Source organism: Berghia stephanieae, chromosome 9 (assembly GCF_034508935.2).
Source record: "Berghia stephanieae isolate SIO BIC M18660-M18661 chromosome 9, UCSD_Bste_1.3, whole genome shotgun sequence".
Lineage (NCBI taxonomy): Eukaryota > Metazoa > Mollusca > Gastropoda > Nudibranchia > Aeolidiidae > Berghia > Berghia stephanieae.
In genome coordinates, this window is record NC_088368.1 from 33970117 (window position 1) to 33982616 (window position 12500).

The window sequence follows — 12500 nt, forward strand, 5'->3', positions numbered from 1 at the left end:
TTAATTTTAACGGTTCTATCGGTTCCTTCACTCTCCTAAAGTCAATCACTAGCTCCTTTGCGTTGCTTATGTTAAGCTCTAGGTGGTGGGCATCACACCAAGACACAAATCTATCAATTTCTTGCCTATAAGCCACTTCGTTGCCATTTGTTATGAGGCCTTGAAGAGCGGTGTCATCTGCAAACTTTATTAAAGGTACACTCAGGTTTGGACTTCTACAGTCATTCGTGTATATTGTGAATAATACAGGGGACAATACACAACTTTGAGGAGCACCAGTATTTGTAGTTATACAGGAAGATTTGTTTTGTCCTAATTGAACATATTGTGCTCTCTCCGTAAGAAATTCGAGCACCCAAGCAATTATATACTTGTTTAAATTCAGACTCGTCAATTTTTGGACAACCAACTGAGGTTGCATTGTATTGAACGCTGAAGAAAAATCTGCAAAAAAGCAATCTGCAATAGCTCCTAGCGTGATCTAGATGCCTGTAGATGTTGTTTGTAAACAGCAAAATGGCATCCTCTAGGCCACGTCCTGGTTTGTAAGCAAATTGATGACTATCACTCAATGGCATAAACTGATTCCTAATTTTAACAAGAACAAGTTTTTCTAAAGATTTCATGACTATTGAAGTCAGTGCAACAGGTCTGAGATCGTTCATAGTTTCAAGTTTTTCTTTTTTTTGGAACAGGAATAATTTTTGAAGTTTTCCAAATTTCAGGGATCGAAACGCATTGGAGGGACCAGTTAAAAATATGTGTATAAATGGGGGAAAGCTGATGGGCACATTCTTTTAATAGTTTTCCTTTCAATCCATCCGGCCCTGCAGCCTTCCTCTCGTTTAGTTTCGAAAATACGAATCTCGTTTCCTCTTCACTGACCTCAATAGTCATTTCATCTTCCAAAGCCCTGTCTAATTTATGTTTTTCATTTTCAATATCAAATTTGTTTGCTGTGTCGAAACGTGAATAAAATTTATTTAAAGTTTCAATTTCGATATCTTCTGATATAATCGTGGGCTTTGGATTATAGTTAAAACCCTTAAAAAAACAAAAAAAAAAAAACAACAAAAAACCTCTCTGGCCAAATCTTCGAATATACAATCTACGGTAACTGTTTTGTAGTCCTATCCGCCAGGTATAATAGACCCAGCTCCCCAATAACTGCTAGTTGTACGGTGGGCTCATAAAAAAATATCTCAACTGCACCCAGTATATAGATCTAGGTCCCATTGCTTGTGAAGAGAGTGCTCTACTGTCTGAGATATCGTGGATCGACACCCCCCCCCTTTTTTTTTTTTTTCCTTTTTGAAATGGTGGGAAACATTCATTATTGTTACAAACACTCTTGACAAAATTAAATCTTTTGTCAGGATGACGATGACAATGGACATGTATGGAATGATAAACACGCTGTACTTCAAAGCCGACAGGAACAGAGATCTTATCATTACAGAACAGGAACTAAACAGTGTTTATCAAGGATTCGATGCTAACGGTGAGTGAAATAAGGCCGGTACAGTACAGTACTGTCGTACTCGGTGAAAAAAATCCCATATCTTAAGATTTGGCAAGAAAACTCGTCCTTCAAATATCGATCGATTTAAATTACCCTCATCTTGACAAATCTTCGCGAAGTCCCAGGTTTGAGAGTAGTGTGTCAAGATGAGGGTAATTTATATCGATCGATATTTGAAAGACGAGTTTTCTTGCCACATTTTAAAATATGGGATTTTCCAGAGTACGGCAGATTACTCGCCGGATTCTAGCTTGCAGAATACGCTTCAACAGTCGTAACGTCACTACCCTCGTAATGACGCATGTTAACTTAGTAACTGGCTCTAAACTATCGGAACAATGGCGGACGCCCTTATTAAATATTTCTCCGACGAGCATAATAGCGTATCCAGAGTAAAAAAAAAAACATTATAAATCTTATCATGTTTAGACTTTTACACATTCTGATCACAAGACATATGAAAAGTTCTGGCCAGCATGAAGAATAAAAAGTATCGATTTTCTTTGTTTAGAACCACGATGGCCGCCGTTGCTGGGCGACGTGACATCCGACTATTGAAACCAATTACAGCACGCTATGCAATACGGCATACCGGAGCTGGGTGGCGCATCGGATTTCAGCACGCTCAGATTTTAGCATGCTTTTTGGCTTCTCCCGAGAGCGAGCATGAATCCCGCGAGAACTGCATTACAAAACACAATTTAGTGGGGTCCCCGAGACCATTGTTTTTTTTTTCGGATTTGTGTAAATGTTTTAAGTTTCATTCTAATCCAAACAAGCAGAGACAAAATAACAATTTTGTCCGAATGGAATTTGATTCTGACCTTTAGGGTGTCACACAGGGGTCAAAAATGTGAAATTATGGCCAATTCATTCTTTAAATACAAAACTCCCGTAATATCGACAATTTGATATCTTGCAAATAACCTAAAAAAAAAAACGTTAATAGGATTTAAATATATTACATGCGAATTTTTTTTTAATCCATACATCAATTCAAAAAGTTATTGGACTTTATTTACGTTGTCTTTCTAAAAATAATCCAAATGCATGATTTTCCGGAATATAAGTTAAACTATTCAGAAAACTATAACTTGTAAAGACAAGTAAAATCTATAGAGAATGACATTATTTCCAAATTGTGAATAAATCAGATTATGTTTGATGGAGTTATCGTCCATTGAATTGTGTCGCTAAAAATAAAACTCAACCGGTAATAGAAAATCTAAAGTAGATAGAGCAGTAAAGTTAGGTGCCCCAAACGTAAACAATAACAAGTTGCTAGTGATTTCCGTTAGGGACCGGAATAATTTACGCACAATATAGGTCTCCCAGTTTTGTAGTTTGAGTTGTAGGCAATACACTTTCAGTATTGAAAATATGTTTACATAAAATCTAACAGTTGCAGAAATAATAATATAAGGCTAAATTATTATGAAAATCAGGCTCCGAATAATTCTCGTTTTGTTCACACCAGCGCAATAATTTGCTCTGGTCTAAAAATAGATAGACTGTAACTTTTGATAAATTTAGAAAATTTTACCTTTTGTTCCGTAAAATATCCATATCTAGACATTATTTGATGCATGATCGAGTATTTATGAATATGTGTTTCTTTTGCCACCTAACAGCCAAATTTTAAAGGTTATTTTTTTCTATTATTTACATTGGAACGTGAGCTGTCAAGACAGGAACATGTGGTTTGCCACGTGCTTCTCGACCTTTGTTTACGTTTGGGGCACTTAACTTTACTGCTCTATAGGTACTCTAATTTTATGTGTTTTTAGGTTGTCTATTAACAATCTTAGCTCTATGTCAAAATTCAAATGGGTTACCGCCCATTGTTCACATTGAAAAAAAAAAAAACAAGAAACAAAGAAGTGTGTATTTATGTATTTCAAGAAAAAAATATAAGCCACTCAATAAGTTAAAATTACTTCGTAGATTACAACTAAATCAGATGATAATTAATAGATTAATCACCCATTAATGCTTGTTATTAAAAATAATACTCGTAGGCTTTTGGGAAATCAATACAAGCCGAATAACAAAATGTACTGTTGATATGTTGTGAACCAGTTTACAAAAATATTAAGTATCCTGACGCAATTCAAAACAGTCAGATTTTTTTCTACAGCAAGTCTCTTCTTGTTAAATGTTAAGAAAACTGTTAATAAAACAAAATATTAGTAGACAACAAATGGAAGCTTCTACAGAGAATAACATGATTTGTAAATTACGGCTTATCAGTCCTACTTTACGTTCGTACTTTAAGCCTTTTAATTTATCAGTTAGTTCATGACCCAGGCTGTCTATCTGTGAGAGGTGTTTATCTTTTTTTTCATTTTGAGAAGTCGCTTGATACATATTTTGTCAAATGACATAACCATATAACCATTATACAATTGGGTTTTTGTTTTGTTTTTGTTTTTGTTTTTTTGCTTTTTTGTTTTGTTTTGTTTTGTTTTGTTTTTTTGTTTGTTTTTTTTTTTGCTTTTTAAAAATTTTATTTTCTATTAACCCTCTCCTTACCAGGCATTTTCAAGATCCTCCTCAAAACTTCACACTCAACTAAAACAAAAATATATTTTTCATCACTCAAACACAATAGCAGTAGCTAATGTCTTGCGATAAATAATTTCTTTAGTAAAAAAAAAATGCTCTACAGCACACTGTTCATTTTATATAAATTTTATGATATTCAAAAGAAATTTGAATAAGAAAAATGTGATTTTCCTATAGTTTGTAAGGAGAGGGAAGACCGTCACGTTTATTCGTTGTGAATAAAACATATTATCTGGTACTATAGCTTATATTTGAGCTTTTTAATGACACTTCCTATCTCTTCAGGGGAGATTGTATGTGCATGATATTCCATACAGCAAACGATTTTAATCAGAATGATATATATATATATATATATATATATATATATATATATATATATATATATATATATATATATATATATATTACATGCAATATAATTCGATGGATATATTAAAAATAGCGATGTCCTATTGAAAACAATTAATATTTTGAAAAACCTTCTGTCGGTTATAGAGACTATGATATAATTGGTTGGTAACAACAATTTAAAAAGAAATAACTGAGGACGCTCTCGAGACGGGTCTACGCCTTACTTTTATTAACGAGCGTCCAGTCGTCCGCGTATCCCAGGCCTCAGGGAGGAAGTGTGTCCGGCATGTCACTATGAAGACATTAAACAACATTGGCGATAGAGCAGAATATTGAGGGATCCCATTCCTCAGTTTCCTGACGTTGCTCGTGGTGCCTCCCAGCGCGATGTAAAATTGTCTTTCCTCTAAGATTGAAGAGAACAACTTCAATGTCTTTTCGCACTTTATGATCTTTGCTAGTTTTAGCATTAACCCTTTGCGCCCAGACCGTATCGTACGCCGCTGATAAGTCAGTGAATACAGCACCAGTTTTCTGTTTCCTTTCGAACCCTGCTTCAGTATGTTCCGTAAGGGCAATGACCTGCTCTGCGATGCACTTCCCTTCCCTGAAGCCCGCCTGCTCGGGTGGCAGGGCAGCGTCTAGACCAGCCCCCATCTGTTCAATAGCACATGCTCAAAAAGTTTGTACATGCAGCTCAGAAGTGATATGGGTCTATGACTGTCGGTATCCTTCGACGGTTTCCCTGGCTTCAAAATGGCAACTATCTTAGCTTGCTTCCCCACTTGTGGGAGTTTTCCTTTTGCACGGGCGTCAGACATTGCCTTTGTCAGCCAGGCCCGTGCCTTGGCGCACAGATGCGTCACCATATCGTCACCATATCATCCTTTAAATATTAAGAATGAAATCGAGTAATGGCCAATCGAGAATTGCCATATCACCATGATAAATAGTAGTGTGGAGCCTGGGATAGCCGAGGCCATTCGGGTACCGGGTTGGATCTCCATTCCGCCACATATCAGGGCGGGCCGTTCAAGGCGCCGCGTATCAGCTCGACTTCCGAGATGGTCTAGTGACGATCAACCGTAATGACTCCTTTGACCCTGTTCTGCCTCAACCACGCCCACCAACGTCAAGGCGGTAATAATAATAATAATAATAATAATAATAATAATAATAATAATAATAATAATAATAATAATAATAATAATAATAATAATAATAATAATAATAATAATAATAATAATAATAATAATAATGATAATAATAATAATAATAAATTATTATCATCATCATCATCATCATCATCATCATCATCATCATCATCATCAGCATCATCATCATCATCATCAGCATCATCACAATCATCATTCAACGAGTTTACGGATATCCAGCATACTATTTGATGGACATGCGGTGAGAATTGACTAACCTTTACTTATACCCAGACAAAAAAATTCGTAGATCAACGAAATTTTGCCTCCAATTTCCGAATTTCAAGAGCATCTCTATTACAATTTATGGAAAATGAAAGTTGATATCAGGCTACATAATTTTGAGGATTTTGAACTCATATTTAAACCTTGTGATGGTAAATATTTGATATTTTAAAAACTTAGCTATAGAGACTGCAATTTTTTTCTCTTTGTTATTGTTTTTTGCCATCCGCTTTTATGAGTAATTCTCACTAAACCCTATTAACCAGACTATAAACATTCAAGGTTACACACAGTTTCGCGTGTTGGTCAGTTATTATTCCGGATGGCAATGTTCTGAGATTCTTAGCCAAGCGCTTACTGTCTATACCTCAATCTTTCTGTTCATTATCTCACCAGGTGATAAGAAAGTAACCCATGACGAATTCACCGGGCTTTGGCAAGACATGATACACGATTCAGACGAGGAAGCCTCAGCCTATTTCTTTCTGGCAGATATTGACGACAACGGAGTCATCACAGAGGATGATGTCAAACCAGCATACGTCCGGTAATGAACCTGCCAGTCTAATAAATGAGAGAGAAAAAATAGGATAACTAATGTTACCATTACAAAGAAGAGCTCGTTAAATATTTAATCATCGGTTAATATCAATATGTATCGCCTCCTTACCTTAAAAAACAGAAAAGAAACTTTCGAATAGATATAAACAACGGCCAGTTGATTTGAAAACGATGTTCAGAACTGACTTGTGCGCATGCTCAGAGCATCTCATGTGATGCCTTCCACCAATCAGTGATGTATTATAATTAATGAATGGATTGGATTTTGTCAATGAATAAACTGATATGTTAATAATAAATTAATTGGTATTTTGTATCCAAGGCATTAAAAAGACAACAACACACAAAAAACGTGAGGTTTTATATATCGTAATACCCACTTAACGTGCTGAAAACGCTTTACAAAGGGTCCCAGACCAACAGCAACACATAACATGTAGAACGAGGCATGTCGCCTGTCAGGCGGTATTACATTTTTTTCCGGCAGGAATAACGCTGTTAACGGCTTGGTACTCATTTTACACCTGACTACGGCGAGAGAATATGAGTAAAGAGCCTTTTCCAAGTACTCAACTATGCGCCGAGTGAGGCTCGAACCCAGAACCTTCTGATCCGAAAGCGAGTGGCACACCACAAGACCACATAGCTGCACAGTGCTCTCAGAGCCCTCTGTCCGTTTAGAGGTAAATGCGCAGTATAAATGTTTTCGCCATTATAAGTAAAGCTTATAATGATAATTTATCCACATAAGTGCTCAGCTGCGCTTTACAATATTAATTTTCATTCAAACACTCATTCTTTGACAATGTTGAGTATACATATGAAGAAACAAACACACACACGTGCACACAAACTCACACACAGATATATCTACACTTATACATACACTTATATTACTCACTAACATTAGTAACTTATTCTAACGGAAGGCATTTGAATTCAACACCAACATCATCATCAACAACAACAACAACAACAACAAATATAACAGTTACACAGTGGAAATTGTCAGCCTTGACTTAAGATCAAAACTGGAAATACAAAGAAATGAGAGAATACGTTTCCGTCTATTCTACCCCTCCGAGTAAGATTATTAGATATTTTGTAACCAACTGGTATGGTATTAGTACTTCTATTAACCAAAATTTGTATCTTTCTCCTTATGCTTGAATGACATTTCCACCCAAAAGTAAAAACATTGGATTTGTATTCAAGAGCACCCAAAGATTATTCCTAATTACCAGTCAGATGTCTTTTACACCTTACTTCACGCCAATATAATGTGCGAGAATATTATGCAATCGTTTTAATAATAAAAAATATTCAAGGCATTTTTTCAACGATTTGATACGTATTTACTAATAAATGATAGGGTTTTCCAATGGGAGGGGTAGAATAATAGACCAACTATTATGTCCACATAGGTTTCATCCTATTTCTTCTTTCTTATTCAAAGATTTGATATTGACGGAGATGGGCAAGTTGAAGCACAAGAGTTTAATCTCAAATGGCAAGAAGTAAGTTTGAAGACAATATTCCAGAGTGATCATAGAATGCAAATGACCAATCGTTTTAAAACGGTTTTACGTAGGGATGTGTCGGACAGGGTGTCCATAAAGTCTTTCCCTGATTTCAAAGACATACTATTCTAAAACATTTACAAACCACGTGCACTTATTTGCACGTCTGATAACCCAATTCTTTATGGGCTCATTGTAAAATTAAAAGTGTCAAACATTATGAAATGTGGCTTACTTAACTCAAGATCAGTATGTAATAAAAAGTCAACTCTAGTTTCTGAACATATTTTGGACAACGATTATGACATATTATTCATAAGAGAGACATGGCTAAAAAAAGGAAATTTGTGATTACATCCTTAGTAAAATAAAACGTGCTGGGTACGATGTGATCAAGAAAAGTCGGAAAGGTCGACAAGGTGGTGGTTTAATGATAGTTCACAAGGAAAACCTTGCCTTACAGAAAATAAAAGTAACAACTAAGCCCACCACCTTCGAAACCATCGAATGTCAACTAAAAGACAAAAACATGAATCTTAACTTTGCTCTTATTTATCGCCCAACAACATCTTCTTCTTCTTCTTCTAGGTTCCATGCCTGGTCCAGGCTTCGGATACTGCATGAATTATCTCTCTCCATTCCTCCCTGTCTCTTGCTTTTTCAAACAGCTCTTGGATTGTTAGGTTGGTGAAGCCCTTCAGTTGGTCTATGAGTGTTTTTCTTTGTCTCCCCCGGGCGCGTTTACCAGGTATTTTTCCACAACTTGCCAGGTATTCATTCTTATCTTTCCTTACTATGTGTCCGAAAAAGGATAGTTGTCGATCCACTATTAAGGGCATTAGTTTCCTTTGTTGGTATGTTTGTTTTAGCACTTCTTCGTTCGTTTTGTGTGCGGTATACGATATTCTCTGCATCCTTCTCAAGCACCACATTTCAAAAGCTTCAATGTTCTTTTGTGTTTCTGCATTTGTAGTCCAGCTTTCGCATCCGTATAACAAGATTGGCCACACGTAGCACTTCAAGACTCGGAATCTAATCCCGAACGACATCTGTTTGTTTTTCAAAATGTTTCCCAGGTCCATGAAGGCCTGTTTGGCTTGAGTTATTCTTGCTCGTATGTCTCGGTTACATCTTCCATCTGTTGTCACTATTGAACCTAGGTATTTAAAACTTTCTACGTTGGTAAGCTGCTCGCCGTGAATCGTTATATTGCAGGTGTTGTTGTTTTCGGGGTTTTTCTGTATTACCATGCATTCTGTTTTGGTGATATTCACTTCCATTCCCTTGGCTTCACTATCTACTACCACTTTGTCAACAATCTTTTGAAGTTGGATTTCTGATGTTGCAATGAGTACCGTATCGTCTGCGTATCTTATATTATTTATGTTATGACCTCCTACTTTTATTCCCTCCATATTATTTATGCCCCTCATGATTGTTTCTTGGTATAGATTAAACAGATCTGGTGAGGCAACACACCCTTGACGGACTCCTTTCTTAATAGGAATGGAATTTCCTGTAGAGTTTCCGATTTTGATAGATGCCTGCTGGGTGTAGTATAATGTTTGCATGAGTCTGAGGTCTTTCTCATCAGCGCCAATGGAGTGCAGTTGTTTTAGTATTTCTTCGTGGCGTACTCTATCAAAAGCTTTTTTGTAGTCGACAAAACAGAGGTATAGTGGGGTCTGAACCTGTATAGCTCTTTCACTTAAAACACGGAGGAGGTATATTGCGTTCCTTGTCCCTCTGTCAGGTTGGAATCCATATTGTTCTTCTGCGATTTCGGGGTTAATCTTATTCCTTAGCCTGTTGATAATTATACGCAACAGTATTTTGTTGATGTGACTTATTAAACTTATAGTTCTAAAATTTTCGCATCTGACTGCACCTGCTTTCTTTGGTATTGCTATGAAAATAGAGTTACAGAGATCTTCTGGAATTTTCCCAGTATTGTATATATTGTTGAATAATATGTGAAGTTCATCAATTGCTAGATCTCCTAGGCTTTTTAATACCTCTACAGATATTTCATCAGGGCCTGTTGCTTTACCATCCTTCATTCGTTCCATGGCATGTTCAATTTCACTTTTGGTGATGTTTGGTCCGCTTAATGGTTCTTTGAATTTCAGTGGTGGTTCATTTCTATTTGGATCATTGTACAGTTCGCCTATGTATTCTACCCATCGGCTTTCTATATGTTGTTCTTCAAATAGCAGTTCCCCTTGTTTGTTTTGGATACAACTTCCTGCTGCTTTGCTTTTCCTTTTCCCTGATAGTTCTTTTATTCTTTGGTGAGCTTGTTGGGGGTTGGGTTTGTATTCTCTTTCGATTTCGCAGCATTTCCAGTCTAGATAGTTCTCGTGTGCCTCGATGCATTTGGATTTAATGTGGTTGTTCAATGTTTGGTATTCTGCAGACCCTCTGTTGCATTTTCGTCTTTCTTCAAATAGGTTTAGAATTTCATTTGTCATCCATTCCTTTTTGCTGTTTGTTTGAGCTATTGGTAAATGCTTTTCTGTAGTTGCTTTGACACACTTTTGGAATATATCAAATTGTTTTTCACATTTTTCGTTATCAGGTTCACTTTGGCTTTGTATCATGAGTGCATTTTCAAATTCTTCTCTCATTTTTGTTTGTATGCCATTGTCTTTGCATAACCTGTAATCCCTCTTTATTCTACCAGCTGTTCTCTGAATAGCTTTAAACTTTATCCTTACTGTACAAACAACTGGGACATGGTCACTGTCTACATCGGCGCCTGGGTAGGTTTTGCAATTTAATATGCCATTTCTGAATCTTGATGATACTGCTATAAAGTCTATCTGGTTCCTTGCTCTGTCCCCTGGTGATTGCCATGTCCAGGTTCTTCTTGGGTGTTGTTGAAACCAGGTGTTTGAAATCATTAATTTATTTGTTCTACACCAATCTGCCCAGATGTTTCCTCGTTCATTTCTGTCTCCGAGTCCATGTGGTCCGATTATGTCACCATCTCTGCCTCTGCCAATCTTAGCATTTAGGTCCCCCATTACCATAAGGACTTCTTGTGATTTACACATTTGTTTTGCTTTGTCTAGTGAATGGTAAAACTCTGTCATATCTGCATCTGTCGCCTCTTCTGTTGGTGCATAAACTTGAATAATATTGGTGTCAACTACAGGTCCTCTTAGCTTAACCAGCAAAACTCTGTCTGAGATTGCTACGTGCCCTTTGTAAAATTTGGTTGATTTTTGGTCTAAGATCATCCCTACTCCTTTTTGGAAAGAGGTTCCACCACTCCATATGATCTTATATGTCGTGTTGTTTTCTTGTTTTGACATGGTTCCCTGCTCTTTCCATCTCATCTCTGCCAGGCCAAGAATATTTATTTGGAGCCGTTTCATTTCTTTTAGAATGTTGTTTAGTTTTCCTTTTTGGGCACAGGTCCTGACATTCCATGTCCCAATTTTGGTTTTGTCACATTTTGTTAAATTTATTTCGCCTAGTAACTGGCTGACGGTTCGGTGTGACCTGACGAACATCACGCTCCCAACCGAGCGAGGCAGCAGTCTTCCGTGAAAACATGCTCCCCTTTACGCTGTCACCGTTTAACTTTTTGGACTTATTCATGCAGTTAACTCGGCAAAGTTACAAGAATGGTTTGCCATTGCCTATTCTTGTCGCCCTCTGCAGTTGGCCAGCTTGACCTGTTACCGTTCGACACCACGAGGAGGTTGCAGTAGGGCTTGATGATGATCTATCTTTGCAGACTTGGCATCATCCATTTGTCGAACAACAACATCTTACAAAAACAAAACAACAACAAGACAGTTCTTTTACAGAATTTGAACAATTTTTCACTGATTTGTCAACAAAAGACAATCTTTACATCTTAGGGTATTTTAACATCCATGTGAATGATGAGTCAGATAACAATGCATCTGATTTTCTCAATATACTTGAGGCACAGAACTATGTCCAACTCATCACAGAACCAACACACGAAAAGGAAAACACGTCAGACTTCATGATTAAACACCGTGATGACGCTTTGTTGAATAACACCCACGTACAAAGTAACCACATATCAGACAATAACACACACGTACAAAGTAACCACATATCAGACAATAACACACACGTACAAAGTAACCACATATCAGACCAGTAGAAAACGGTAAGGGCTGCCTGAAGCCGGTGATCGTAAAATACTAACGAAAGAGTGAAAATGGAAAGGCTTCGTATGGGAACAAAACAGACAATGGACGTTTCGGGTACAAACCCTTCGTCAGCACAACAATACACAGATAAACGTGGAAAACAAATAAAATATAATGAAAAATAACTTGTATCGTCTGTACTCAATGGTGGTTGCAGTATGAATGAAGTGTTAGCGTGGCGTGGGTAGAGGATAGGGTGCCCCAGGGGGGTGATCTAATTGATAAGCAAAGGTCAGCGTCAGGGAACAGAACTCTCCAGACTATAATGGAAGATAAAAGACATATTGGTAGTAGTAGTAGTCGTAGTAGTAGTAGTAGTAGTAGTAGTAGTAGTAGTAGTAGT

The 12500-nt window shown here is 37.0% G+C and overlaps 2 protein-coding genes across 3 annotated transcripts in view; one reads left to right on the forward strand and one right to left on the reverse strand.

The window, feature by feature from the left end:
- LOC144980191 (uncharacterized) overlaps positions 1–2667 on the reverse strand; it is a 122380-nt gene extending 119713 nt beyond the window's left edge. The window contains exon 1 of the mRNA XM_078927765.1: positions 2488–2667. The gene's annotated coding sequence lies outside the window, so the exon portion shown is untranslated. The remainder of the gene's footprint in view (positions 1–2487) is intronic.
- Positions 1–12500, forward strand: part of LOC144980098 (putative deoxyhypusine synthase) — a 196978-nt gene that overhangs the window by 145500 nt on the left and 38978 nt on the right. The gene's annotated exons all lie outside the window — the stretch shown is intronic.